The 15,340-nt window shown below is 41.1% G+C and overlaps 1 long non-coding RNA gene across 2 annotated transcripts in view; it reads right to left on the bottom strand.

The window, feature by feature from the left end:
* Positions 1–234: 234 nt before the first annotated feature.
* Positions 235–15,340, bottom strand: part of LOC309349729 — a 53,595-nt gene continuing 38,489 nt past the window's right edge. Inside the window, exons 3-4 of one of the 2 annotated variants that reach the window (XR_014160141.1) lie at positions 3,487–3,613; positions 235–285 (exon numbers count right to left, since the gene is read on the bottom strand). This is a non-coding gene — a long non-coding RNA (uncharacterized lncRNA). Of the gene's footprint in view, positions 286–3,442; positions 3,614–15,340 lie in introns of those variants that run through there. The other variant, XR_014160142.1, reaches the window with a different exon arrangement.

Genomic DNA, 15,340 nt, shown 5'->3' with positions numbered 1-15,340 from the left:
AGTGGTACCTCGGGTTAAGAACTTAATTCGTTCCGGAGGTCCGTTCTTGACCTGAAACTGTTTGTAACCTGAAGCACCACTTTAGCAAATGGGGCCTCCCGCTTCTGCCGCACCGCTGGAGCACGATTTCTGTTCTCATCCTGAAGCAAAGTTCTTAACCCGAGGTAATATTTCTGGGTTAGCGGAGTCTGTAACCTGAACCGTCTGTAACCTGAAGCGTTTGTAACCCAAGGTACCACTGTAGTGAAGACAGCATGCCAGCAGTGCGGTCTCCTCCCCTGCTTCCTGTGAATAAAGAATAAGTTTATTCCTGTAAATAAACAAATTCCAGCATATTAAGAAGTCGTTAGGATTACAATTGCATTAAGTCTCATTGATTTCAATCGGACCAAAGCATGCTCATTTAGACTAGATCCAACCTGTTTAGATTTTCTCTTGTGAAAACTAACATACTGGCTGAGTGAAACACTTATGATTGACCAGCATCAGCTTTATATAACACCAAGAGCAATGTTGGAACTAACCTCCTTATCAGTTTTGCCTGCCTACGATTTCTTAATTAAGCATATCACATCTGCGAAGTGCAGAGCCGGTTTATAAAAATGGCTTCAGGTTCTGGGGATGGTGGAATTATTCTAATCTCATCTGAACAAAACTCTTCAAGATTATTCTACTCAGAGTTTTCTAGGACAGAGATATGATTCTGAAATTATATTTGCTTGTCTGGCTGAAAGCTGCTTGTTTGGAGATTATTTTTTTGAAGTACAGCTGCATGTTTCATTGTCAGATTAAAATGACCACTGTAGGGGTGGGTGGGTTAATAAATAAATAAATCTCAATATAAATGGGTGAAATTTGTTTCTGTGGTGGGGTGAGGAATGCTCAGTTGAACCTGCATGGCAGCAAGTTTTCTTCTTTTTTAATCACTGCCTATGAAGTTCTGAAGAGACTCATTTTGGAACCCATAATTGCTAATTTAGTGAGGTCTACAGCCACTCATCACCACCATGTGGAGGAAAGCTATCTATAGAAAAAAATGTTAAACCATTTGTATGGGATGCCAGCTTTTCAAAACACAGCATTCTTAAACATATGCTTTGTCTTATTATTTCCCAAAATAGTACTTTGGAGCCACACTTAAAAGAATGCTGTAAACTTTGGTGAACCAAAAATTGGGCACATCTTGTTTCGTTCTTTATAAACATCTGTTGACGGCTGCCATATTTATTGTTCACATGGCATATTATGCAGGCAAGTCTTACGATGTGCAAATCCTTTTCATCTATTGGCTTATGGGGAAATATTACAGAAAAGATTCTAAATTTCATGTGAATAAATTAGTCTCCCACCTTCTTCTTTTTCAGAACGCCTCTTGTATGATATGAAAACAGAACTGGAGGTACAGGCCAGTTAACTTATCTCTGTAGTGAGGTCCCAAATGTTTTTGAGGAAGCAAGCCTGCAACTCTCTCTACCTTCTTCCAAAGCATGGCATTAGTCCCAGCTTTTGCAAAACTTTTAAGGCTCCTTCCAATTACCTATTGATTGCACATTAATCCTGATTTGCTTGCAGGGGGATTAGATCATATTCATTCTTTAGTGAGCACTCATAGTGATTTGGTTTCAGGGAAGTTATACAACAAGGAGGGTTGGTCCTGCATTCATCTTGATATGTTCATGCCACTCTTTTCAGTAATTTTCCTAAAAAGTCTGCTTCTTTTTTAAACTGGATTTGTTGCATTAGGATGACCGAGTACTTTAATCCATCATCATCATCATAGTCCAGCATTCTAGATTCATAGAATTGTAGAGTTCTAAGGGACCACAAGGGTCATCTAGTCCAACCCCCTGAAATGCAGATTTTTTTCACCAAACATGGGGCTTGAACCATGAGATTAAGAACCAGCTGAACTATCCCAAGTTGCTCTAATTGTGCAAACTTAAATTTCCCAGGATGCATGTAAATCCCTCCCACAAAATACCAACGGTTTACAGGTACTCTTAGATAGTGGGGAGGGATTAGAACAGGGTTTCCAAAACTTTGGTCTCCAGCAGTTTTTAGACTACAACTCCCATCATCCCTAGCTAGCAGGACCAGTGGTCAGGGATGGTGGGAACTGTGGTCCATAAACAACTGGAGGCCGAATTCTGGGACACCCTGGACTAAAATATAACATACTGTGTAAGTATACTTACTTAGACCTCTCAATTAATACATCCCCCTGCAATGGCCATCAACTCTAGAGATATCCGCCCCCCTCAAATATTTTGTTAGGGGGCCCCTAGAAGTTGGCTCCGATGATGCCAAGTTAATGTAATAATTATTAGTCTAATGGGGGCTTGTCTTATTCATGCACTGGGATTCTTACATGGGGAAGGGACCCTTGGCCAACCAGTGTTTCCATCCCTCTGTTGGAAACCCTGTGCATAAGTAAAGCAGCCTTCCTCAGCCTAACACCAATAATGCATTATCTAGGGAGGAACAGAAGGAGCATGGACCTCCAAAAGATGAAAGCAGAGGCCAGACCAGGCTGCAGGTCAAGGGAAGCAGGAATAGCTAAAAAGAAAAGAAAAAAGAAGTGGAAGAGAGAGGGAGGCTCCACAAATGAGGGGAAAGGAGCTGGAACATAGGAAGCCAGCCCATTCAGTGTTGTCTACACCAGGGATGTCCAACAGGTCGATCATGATCTACTGGTAGATCCCTGGGAGGTTTTGGTAGATCACGGTTGATCGCTGGGTCCCTTTCCTTAGGGCTGGTGAAACAGAATCCTGCCCCACCCCTTGCCCCAACCTCCATTGTTGCACAATCTGCAGAATGGAAGACGGGGTTCACTCAGTGAGGCTGTTTGTTTCCCCAGTGATCTGCTGGTGAGTGACTGTTCCCCTTCCTCCCTAGAGCTTTGGCTTGAACCCCCGAAAACTGGGGCTTTCCTCCCCCAAGAAAGCTTAACAACTTTGACCTGAACCCCCCAAAAGGGGGTAGATCACTGCCAGTCTTTAATTCTGTGAGTAGATTGCAGTCTCTTGGGAGTTGGCCACCCCTGGTCTACACTAACTATGGCGGCTGCCCAAGGTTTCAGACAGGAGTGTCTCCAAGCCTTAAAGGGGATGCTGGAGTTTTCACCCGGGACTTTCTGCATGCGAAGCAGATGCTCTACCATTAAGCTACTGCCATGAAGGAAAATTGGAACAAGCAAAGAGGAGAGATGGACATGACTACAGATGAGAGAGGTTGAAGTTTCTATATGGTTTTGTAATAACAGCCACATTTTTGGCTTCAGGCTTGCGGTATTTATGCATTGTATGATAATACAATCTGACAATAAAACAGTGTTGTAGCCCAGCAGGGATGATAACTCTGGAATTACAGCTACTGTCTCGAAATGGCATAATTCATGGAGGAGGGGGACCACTTTGAAGACATATTTGCAACAGAGGCGTCATTGTTAAAGTAGGTTTATGAGATTTTTATATATATATAAAATACTTCTCTGCATCTTTCTTTCAGGAGAATCTGCTCTCTTTTTCTCTCTTTCCATAACTGCATTGTCAGAAGAAAGACAGCAATTGTCGCTTCTCCATTTTTCATACCTGGCTGGATGGCATAATTGTAGCTGAAAAGGAGAATGAAGTTTGAAAAAGAAAAAGAAAAACTAGTATAGTCAAACGATCACCAGTTTGATATTGTCTTATTTGAAGGGTGCTTGCTTTTCAGTAGAAATAATCTCTTGGCAAACTACCTAAATAAAACTTCAGAAATGTAGCAAAGCGTCTTGTGTTACTTTAAAGACTAAGGACAAATTCAACATAGTGCTAAAGTTATTGTTGCATGAGTGCAAGCATTTCTGTGATAGAACAATCTCCCTTTCCTCATCTGAATGCTCTTCTGGTGTTATCCCCAACACCACCCAAACTGATTTGAGGGGCCCAGGGGCACACAGGAGGAGAAGAGGGGGTGAAAACCCAATTGCACTAGTTGAACCCAGTCCTAACCTATTTATTATGGCATAACCTTCCTTTGAGCACTGTCCTTTTCATCAGATGTATAATGTGTTGTTCTCATATATATACAAATGGTGTATGTGTGTGTGAGAGAGAGCTCTCAGGTCAGAGGGAAATGAAGTGTAGAAAGTACATACAGTGATATCATCATCATCAATGCTTTTTTTCTAAAAAATGTTTAGGGGTACTCTCATTTTGACTCAAGAAAATCACTATTTTATAGTTCAAATTGTGAAAAATGAATACAGTAAATGGGCAAAAGTACAAAGATTCACGAAATGTTTAGGGTATGTGTACCCCTGCGTCCCCCCAGAAAAAGCACTGATGATGATGATGATGATGCTAACGATGATGATAATGTTAATAATAATAGTAATAATAATAATAACAACAACAATAATATAGTTATTAATGATAATAATATAGTTATTTATACCCCACCCGGCTGGCTGGACCTCCCCAGCCACTCTGGGCGGCTCCCAACAGAATATTAAAAACACGATTCCAACATCTCATTCTAACACTTCTTGCATTAGCACAGATATCCTGCCATTGGTAAGCCAAATAACAAATACAGGTTAAGAACTTTGCTTCAGGATGAGAACAGAAATCGTGCTCCGGCAGCATGGCGCGGTGGCAGCAGGAGGCCCCATTAGCTAAAGTGGTGCTTCAGATTAAGAACAGTTTCAGGTTAAGAATGGACCTCTGGAACAAATTAAGTACTTAACCTGAGGTACCACTGTAATATGTAATGTGCCACCCCAGATTCCTTTGAGAGGAAGGGTGGGATACAAATTTAATGAATTATTCATCGTCATCATCATCCTGAAACTTGGTTCAGTCCACTAGAGATCCTCTTGATGTATTGTTATTCAATGGATTTATGGTGCAGTTTCCCATTGAATTTCCTAGGTCTGGAAATGTATAGCAAGTCTTCACTTTTATGTAGTTATTTGTAAAGGCTGCTTTACATTACATATCTCCAGTGACCCCCTTGTTTAATGGTACTTTTTTATAGTGTGGCAGAACTCAATTATATGTTGTCATGAGAGAGCAAGCAGGGACTTGCACTCCTAATGACAATGTGGCATCTAATGTCACACAAGTAGAACAGGGTAGTATATCTTTCCTCCAGTAGCTTTTGAAGAAGCCATACAAACAGTTATTCCCAAGCTGTTTGCCAAGTCACACTTGAATGCTGTAAGATGAGTTGAAGTGTACCCTGGAGAATGAAGTCATATTACTGAACACATATTACAGGAGGAGCCAATGAGATGCTCTACAGACATTATTGGGCTACAATTCCCCATCACCCCTGACTATTGGCCATGCAGGCTGGAGCTGATGGGAATCCAACAATGGTTGAAGGACCCCAAATTGGTTGTCCTTGCTCTATTCTATGATTGCAGTCCCTGAGCTGCACTGAGCTTTATTTTCTCTCCCAGTATATGAACCATGGCATCCTCCTGAGAAGGGATGCTGTAGGATCCCCTGAGCCTGCCAGATACCTGGGAAACTCAGAAGCATCCCTTTGATGAAGTTTGCAATCTTGGGTGTCTTGTAGTTAAGACAGAAAAGGCAAGATATAACAAAAGAATGTACAATTACAAAACATGCAGTCAAAAAGTAGGGTGGCAAAATTCCACAGTGGTGTACAAATCAATAAAAGCATGCAATATATAAGCAGCAGAAAATTCAAATTCAAAACCTGCTTGATAAAAAGAAAAGAAAAGTATTAGGGTGATCCTGATCCATGTATATAAGGCTCACATTGGTGTGTATGTGCATTGATGCATATGTAGGTTCCCTTCTCATGCTCCTCAAACATACAGCAAGGTCAGTGCCTGCATTGACAATGAGGTGATGTGGAAGTTTCACCAGCTCTGTGGTGCTATATCAGAAAGTGACCCATTCACACATGCAAACCATTACTTTGCATTATAATTACTGAATAGTGAGCCTTTACAAACCATCCCCAGGATTACAGTAAATCAGCTGTCAAAACATTTAGGGATGTATGTGTTTGTGTGAACCAGTCCCCTAGTCCCCTTCAAAAGGCGTAAGGCAGAGTCAAGTTAGGAATGACTGTTTGTTCAATATATATTGTGGCCAAAAACAAATAGCCATTAGCAAATGGGACAGTTTTTGACTTGTAGCCATGAAAACACCTTTGGCTATCACCGAAAATTTCATTCCTCACGCAGATTACTATCTAGAAAGAGCAGGGGATGAAGTACAATAACGATAACATTGTACCAATTTATAATGTTTATCAAATAAGTATTGAGTTTTCCTTCCAAATGCTGGGATTGATTTTTAACCTCCTCCCCTTTCCACTTTTACAGCTAGGGCAACTATAAATAAGTTGCAGGAAAATTACTTCTCCACTGTTTCACAATGCTTTTCTTATCTAACAGGCACAGCTGTCACAAACCTAAATGCTTTTATTTACAATATCTATTGCTGAAAAATGGTAGAGACGGTGTCCTTTAATCAAGGGAGTTAGCATTATCAAAAGTACTTTATGAATTTTAACTAACTTGCCAATTTGGAACTTATTACAGTGCCCTGTGCCTGTTTATCTTATCCAACTCAAAATATTTCATCTTTCCTCCCTCTCTTGGCATAGTAGTTTTCTGGTGGCTGTATCAGGACTAAGCAACTGAAGTGTTAAGTCTCTCATTTCTGTCTATATTAAAGGTCAACTTCTATCTCTGGTTCTTCACCTTTAACAAAAACTGGACCAGGGAAAGCCAAAATGAAGTGTAAAGTGGTGCTAAGTAAATATGCTCTGTGAAGCCCACAGCTGTACAGGGTTTGGAAGAACTAAAAAGGAAAAAGTCATTCCGAAAAGAAGCAGCAAAAATTACCTTTCACAATTTGTCTTCCTTATTGATATTTGCATTGAATCCAGATAAAACCTGACACCAGTGAAGTTCATTCAGTTTATGATTATTATAAGTAAATTTGCTCTGCAATGTCTGGTTCACGCATAGTGTGATCTAGAACAAGGGAAATGCTTTTTAAGTCCCATTGATTTCAGTGTGAGAGATGTTTCTTTCAAGTTTAGTTTCAGTGCTAGGAAGGGCTCTATGGGCACCAGGAAAGGGAATGTGACAACTCCTGGTGACATGCAATTATTCTGCGGTATAAAAATGGCAACCACAAAAAAGGCTCTTCAAGTACACTGACCGCAATGCAGCACAGAGTTCAGAATGACTAAATCTATTGAAATAAATAGGTCTGCACATGCCTAACTTTGTGTTGATTGATTCCACTGCTTTTTTGCAGTTGAATATTGAATGTATCCAAAAGAGCAAGTGAGCACACACACACACACACACACACACACAAAATGGCTATCCCGTCCCATTGATTGCTATAGGTTTCATTCTATTGTAGCCAATAGAATAGGTGTGGGTGGGTGTGGGGGAGAGAGAGAGAGAGAGAGAGAGAGAGAGAGAGAAAGAGAAAGAAAGAAAGAAAGAAAGAAAGAAAGAAAGAAAGAGAAAGGGGTCCACGAGTTTCTTCTCTTTACAAAAATGCCCATGAGCCAAAAAGAGACTGGCAAACCCAGATTGTGTATCTAGTACCCAGGCCTACATAATCCTTTATAACAAAGTTCACTACATGGATAGAACTAGTGTGTCTGTCAGAAAGACTGAGGATAAATGCAAGTTCTGTCATGCTGGCTCTGTGATGGCTCCAATTCCAACATCTCTGAACCTTCAGGTTCCTTTAATGGTAATGTTTTCAAATGCTCTGTGAACATCATTATTCTATCTCTTGTTATAGTTCAGTACCAGGGCAATATTTTCTAGTGTCCAGGCCATCAGATTTCCTCCCCCCACGTTCTTGCGAATTCATGAGAGTGGCCACACCTTACAAACTGGATGGGGTACTATTCTCTGATGGCTATGCCATCAAATTCCATTATCTGTCCAAATCCATTACTCTGCTTCCTGTATGTGGAGGGAGACAGTTGAATGGCACTGTGACAAAAAGCTTGAAAGGCAAGATTTAAAAAAGGGATTTCCTGATTCATAGTCCTTGATTCTATCCTACACAAAATAATCACTTGTATATGGTACCCATGGGCATATCAGCTTAAACAAAATGGATGACATACTATAGGTAGATTCCATCAGTAGTCTTTACAAATGAGATTTTAAAAGCAAGTAAAAAAATACAGGGTTGTATCCAATGGTGTCCATGCACAGGACCCTCTAGAGCAGATTTGGGTCCACAAAAACGGGTCTTCCTGTTCATAACGGGGGGGGGGGGGCCTTCTGTGTATATTTATTCTCATATCTATCCTGCCTTCTCCCACATCATAGAACTCAGGTTAGTGTACACATGTCTCCAAAGTGATATCCCATCCAGGCAGTTAACCAGACTCAGACCTGCTTAGATTCAGCAAGGTGATGGCCCCATGTGCCTTCAGGCCACTCACTGGTGTGAAAGTTAGATTATCCATCTGTAGATGTGAAAATGTATTAGCTACTGGTAATAGAAAGGGATTTGGAATGGTAAAAGAATCGCCAGCTATAAACAAACCCACCTGCCAGGAAGCTAGAATAATGGCTTTCCCCAACCCAAGCCACTTCTGATGAGGCTAATTTTAGGAGGAAAAAATATAATCCCTGTGACCCACACATGTGGGGTAAAAAAACAAAAGAATTGGCTGGGTATCTGGGTTCAAACTATGGGGCTAAGCTCACTCTCCAGCAGGAGAGAGCCACCAGTAACAGAGTTTAAACTCAAAAAAGTCAAGCAGCAGTATAGTGTTAGGAATATAAGTTGTTGGAACCCTTTATCCCATTTAGTCCACTTGCAAACAGTACTCCTCTTTCTACCTCTCTTGCAATGATCTGACCTCCCACTGTTAAGTAAGTTTAAAATGCTTTACTTACAAAATGTTACAAAGGTCAAATAGATGCATTTATCCAAGCAGTAGCAAGGAGAACACAGGCATTTTCATAGAAAATACAGAAAGATAGCTTCAAACATGTGCTCTAAGCTTTGAATTTTCTTAGGCACACCTTCCTTGGTCAGTTATATGTCACAAAGAGAGTGAGAAAGAGAATGCTTCACTTCTTCCCTCATCAGAGAAGAAGGAGCACAACCAAGGTAAGTCTAGGAATGTAACTCTGTGGTTTTAACCCCTCATGCACTAACTAGGACTCACACACAGTTATGTTTGACTACTTTCCCCCACAAGTACAACAAACAGTAGACCCATGTCGCATTTCTCACTCTCTATGGCTATGTGAGTTCACCTTTTCCCCTGACCTGATGCCATTACTGCGCATGTTTTTGTGTCCTGCTCATAGTATTGGTTGCTGCTTACAGGGGTGGGGGTGTACTCAATTTAATGTCACCAGGATCTGAGGTACAGTGAACTCACAGCTATAGAGAGGAAGGGGGAAATCAATATGAGGCTGCTTTTCTGCAGCACCAGGCCAATAGTTTTGTAATGTCTTGCTCTGCTCTCAGCTTTTGAAAGAATGAGATTATACATTTTTAAAAGAATGATTTTATTCGACCAATTAAAGTTTTATGAATTATCATAAGAATTTGTGATCCTTCTCAATGTTCCATTTATTGCTCCCTTAACATGAAAGAAGCATGTGTGTGTGTGAGAGAGAGAGAGAGAGAGAGAGGGAGAGAATGCAAGTGCTACAGACTCCTATCATAATTCATACTGCAGATCAAGCATTCAGAACTCACCTGAAAAAAACATGAAATAGAAAATGGCACATCGTTAAACCGTTCTCATAACAAAATCTCTCAAGAGACTGCAGGAAATATCACATTAAAAAAGGAATGCTCCTACACTCTCATTTAACCCGCCTCCTAGTAATTCAATACCACAACATGTTGGGCAGAAATGATCACAGGACTTTATTTACAATACCTAATGCATAGCCAGGGTGGCGGTAAGCAATAATTCTGCAGAATGCACTTGACTTGCAGGAAAACCACCATAGCAATTATAGGAAAGCGGCCTTTTCATAAAGGAGGATTGCATCTCACTGAAAAGCTGGGCCTCCTACACAGTGCACAATGGATACATTTCATTTCATCCATATTGCAACAAGACAGTTCCGCAGATGTAATGGAGATAAAAACATACACAAATCCATCATTTAACCTACTTATGCTAGAGATTTCCAAAGGCCTGATTTCCAAAGTCAGTGCAATTGTCACCTGAGCAAAAAAGAATTAAATATAAAATCTTCTCAGCCAGTGTAATTCTCAGTTGGAATTGCCATCCCATTGTTACTGGACCATTAAGCAGCTCCAGTGCAGTGTGGTGTGCTACCCAGGCCCAAAGGAGCTGGTAGAACTGATGCTTTCTGCAACTTTTTTGCAAAGCATTCGGAGGATAATATTGCTTGCATCTGCTGAGACCTTGACTCCACTGTTACAGCAGATGGATTTTGAGAGGTGTCCAGAACACTCTGTATAACTGTTGTGCTGGATGAATTTCAGTAAGCAGGGCCTCAGTATATGGACAAGATGCTTGGATTGGCCCATGCACCTGCCTGTGTCCTTGCTCTCTTGACTGATAAAATCTAGTATGGAGGGGATAGCTGGCTGGGCCAGGGAGGTCACTGATGCCTCCTTGTAAGAAGGCGTGGTCCCTGCCTGCTTGAAGGAGGCAGTGGAAAAACTGCTCCTCAAGAAAAGCTTACTGGAGAGTTGTCAATCTCCCCTTCTTGGGAAAAGTTCTGGAGTGAATGGTTACAGACCAAATCCAGGCGTTCTTGGAGGAAACTGATTTTCTCAATTCAAATCAGGGTTTAGGCCTGGCTTTAGCACAGAAACTGCTTTGTTGGGAGGGAAACAGGAGAAATGTGTCCCTGTTAATCAGTGCTTTTGTTAGAGGAGACATAGGGATACGCATACCCCTAAATATCTTGTGAATCTAAGTTTGGCCTCACTGAGGGGCAGTATCTCAATATGAGTAGGAAAATGAGAGTATCCATAAACATTTTTTTTTTTTTTTTGGAAAAAAATGTTTTGACCTCTCATTGGCTTTTAATACCATGGACCATGGTATCCTGTTGTCTGAGTTAGGGATGGGTGGCCCTGCTTTGCGGTGGTTCTGCTTAAACTGGGATGGTTGTTTTCAGAGGCTGATGGTTGGAGGGTGTTCTTCATCCCCATGCAGCCTTCAGTGTGCACTTCCTCAGAGTTAAATTTTACTCCCCATGCTGTTTAACATCTACATGAAATTGCTGAGTAGGGTCATCCAGAGTTTTGGAGCACATTGTCAGTAATATGCTGGTGCCACATAGCTCTAGTTCTCCTTTACATCTGCAGGTGTGGCAGTGGATGTGCTGGACCAAAGTCCTGCTTCAGTAATGACTGGATGAGAGCCAATAAATTGAAGCTCAAGCCAGATAAGACTGAAGCACTATCCCTACACTAGATGAATGGGAGGTGGCCTATCTGGACAGGGGTAGCATAACTTCTGTTGTCTGTACTCTGGTAACCTCTAGGTTAGATTACAGCAATACATTAAATGTGGTGCTATTTCTGAAGATGGTTTGGAAACTTCAGCTGGTGCAAAATTCAGTGGCCAGGTTGCCACTGGGGCAGGACAGTTTGAGCATATAATGCCAATGCTGGCCCCACTGCACTGGCTGCCAAATAAAAGTGCTGGTTTTGACCTATAAAGACATAAAGGCTCAGGACTACAATACCTCAAGGACCACCTCTCCCCTTATGAAGTGCTCCAAGCCCTGCAATCATAATCAGAGGTACAAGAGGTCCGGAGGGTGCCAACATGGGAACAGACCTTTTCTGTGGTGGCTCCCATTTGAGGAATGCTCTCCCTAGGGAGACTTGCTTCGCACCATCATTATCTATCTTGAGATGCCAAGCCTTTAGCTATCTGTGGCCTTTTAGAAGTTGATGAGGTGTTTTTAATGTATTTCTTTCCCCCCTTCTTTTTAATGTATCTCTGTGTGGTTTTTTTTGCCTGTTCTGTCTTATATTTGTTATTTATATGCTGCCCTTCTGACTGGGTTGCCCCAGCCACTATGGGCAGCTTCCAACAAAATATTAAGAACACAATAAAACACCAAACTTAAAAAAGCTTCCCTATACAGGGCTTCCTTCAGATGTCTTCTTACAGTCAAATAGTTGTTTATTTCCTTGATATCTAATGGGATGTCTGTTTGTTTGTAACAACAACAACAACAACAACAATTTTATTATTTGTACTCTGCCCATCTGACTGGTTTGTCTGGACAGCGTTGGGTCACTTTAGGTTGCCCTGGGCAAGATGAAGCAACTAACAAGTTTAATCAACAACAACAACTTATTCACCTTTTGGACACAAGCACTTCAGTCTACTCCATTTACAGCACAGTGAGAGGATGGCAATAGATGGTCATAGTAGATACTGGACATTTTCTAATGAGCAGGAATAATTTTATGAGCCATCCCTCAGTTGGGGAATCATGCTCTCTGCTATCAAATTGGATGGGCTGGCTTCCATTCCAGAAACAGCAGTAAATGTTTTTCATTAATGTGCTGCAATGCATTTTCATTCAATTAGTCAGTGTTAATTGATATTTTGTTGGTAAGCATTGTTGTCTTTACAAGGTACTGGGAGAGTTCCACCAGCGTATTTGTCATGGTGGAGGTGTACCTGCTGTTACACTGGCATAGCTTGTTTCTGTCAGATCCTAAATCCCTCAAGTCATTGCAGGAAGGGTGCCTAATGGACACATTCCCTTCCAGGGGCAACATGCCAATAGTGGGTGAGACCAGAGGCAAACATAGGCAGGGCAACAAATATAAATATTACCTTTGTACAGTAGGCTAGCTTCTTCATACTCATACTTCCACCTCTGTGCACCATCCAGAGAAGCAAGAGGCATTATCAGATTTGAAGGACACATTTCAGTAATGCAAAAGCACATGAGGATGTTGTGCAGTTCTGGAGAGGGGTGTGGCCTGGGGAGAGTCCCAAGGGCCAGATAGAAAGGCCTAGGGGCCACATTTGTCCACTGTGCTTCAGGTTCCCCATTATAGAATAGCACCTTAAACTAGAATATCATATTTCAAAAAGTAAAAACTGGGACACCCCAAAAATTGTCGAGCTTTTTTTTTAAAAAAACAAAAAATCGTGACAAAGTGCCACCTTTTGGAATTTCCCCCCAGACGTCAGTTCCGCCTTTGAAATTCTGGTAATGTCCAGGGAAATCTGGATGTATGGAAGCCCTACCTTAAACGATCAGACTGCTAGTCACACAACCAGAAGCCGCTGCATTCCTCTCCAGCCCTCAGCCTCTATCAATTAAAAGCATATCAATTAAACTGAATCAAATGTGTCTTTTTCTCTCTTTGCATTTAAATTCTCACCTTTTGCTCCCAGCATTGCTTCTTTATCTGTTGTTATGGCTTCTTTTTCCATTTGTTTAAAATAACATAGGGCTCGTTGCAACATGATAAAGAAAACAGAAAGGAAAGAATCCATCCAACAGCTGAAAGCAATCTCTAAAAATTCAAAACAGGTAGCTGCCAAAATACAAAGCTGTGACTCTCTAAAGATGCAAGTTTAGTCTGTCTTCTTTGTTCATCTTGCTGATGCTGTATGTTGGGAAGATTTGTCTGTGATTAGCCCAACTAGGAGGCTCTTGTGGGGTTTTTCTTTTCTTTTCCTTCTGTTTTTAAATTCACTGTATACACACCAAAGCAGAAGGATGGGCATATGTACTACAGATGTGTGAAGTATTTATGTCAGGATTGAGAAATCCATGGCCCTCCAGATTTCTTACTATTGATTATGCTGGCTGGGGCTGACAAGAGTTGCAGTTCAACAACCTCTGGAAAGGCAGTGGTTTGGGGCCGAGGAGAGATAAAGATGTACCTTATCTCCATAAATAAACTTTAACTCCCTCTTGCTATTCTGAATGAGGAGAATTCAAAGCCAATGTTTTGAGCCAAAATAGGCCCTTGGTGCAGTACAACAGGCCCATTAGAATGTTTGAGGCACACAAATATTTTTACAGATTCAAACCTCTTTGTCACTGTTGTATGAAGAAAAGTGCTAAGTAAGCTTGGTGGCTCATGAATATAAATGTCTGTGTGAGCCAATCAGATAACAACAACGCCAGACATGTATGAGTTGTTGTTCTTGTTGTTATATTTACATCCCACCTTTCCTCCAAAGATCTCATCTTGCCCTCTCAGCAGTATCCTTACAAGAACCCTGTGAGGTAGGTTAGGCTGAAAGTTGGTGACTTACACAATATCACCCAGGGATCCTCATGGCTGAATGGAGACTGGAACTCTGGTCTCTCAGATCCCTAGTCTGTTTTGCTGTGCAAAATTCTATGGAAAGCTGAGCCAAGCTGTCAGCTGTGGAATGGAAATAGGATCTGAAGATACTAAAATCTCGAAAGAAGCCTCCATCTGTCCCCATTCTTCACATAGAGGATGGCACCAGACTCTATCATTGGATTTATTGCTGATTTCATTTATTACTTCAGGAACAATCTTTATATCATATCTAAATTTATTTCATATTTATGTATTTAATTTTGTTTTATTATTATTTCTTACAAAAGTCCATGTTCTGAATGTATAGATTCAATCAAAGAAGTATTAAGAGTTTTCTTAAGCTTTCAAATCAGCCTGCCCCACTGGCACCTGAATGTGCAAGGAAGTTTTCTACATAACATGTTTATTAGCCATGCCAAGAGACTGCTGGCATTTGGCCAAAGCCAAAGAAAAGGTGGGCAGGTGTCATAAATGCCAAGAATAACCAGCAAACAGCATTAGGAGACACTGACGAACCTCAGTTTTAGGGCAGAACAATAGCAGAAAGTCACTTTGTTTCAATATAAAGCAAAGCGGATGGAAACAAGACCTTGAAGCACTAAAGATCCATATTCAGGAACTTTGTAAGATATTTCCACATGCCTTAATATTTGAAACAATACATTTCACAATTCTCTCTAATGCTCCTCTTAAGCCAGGCCCTACTCAGGATACAGATGGCACATCATTACAGCCAACTGCTAACAAGATTTCTATATTTTATAGCTCTCAGTTTTATATTTTCTCTGTTTACAGCCCCATCTGTGAACTACTCCACTGGCACGGAAGCATTTAAGATAGGATGCGACCATCACTGACGCACCACAGCCTGGTATCCTCAGACAATGGAGGGAAAAAAATTCACACAGAAGTGCAAATTAGTAGCAATAACAGCACAACATTGTGGTGGCATCGAAAACTGGGTGTGGAGGGTGGGACTAGGAATTTGGAATCAGGACTGGAAATGGAACTAGTGATGACTGAAAGTCCATCTTACA

This window comes from Podarcis erhardii (genome assembly GCF_964252035.2).
Source record: "Podarcis erhardii genome assembly, chromosome: 9".
Lineage (NCBI taxonomy): Eukaryota > Metazoa > Chordata > Lepidosauria > Squamata > Lacertidae > Podarcis > Podarcis erhardii.
This window is presented reverse-complemented; position numbering and strand designations above follow the sequence as displayed.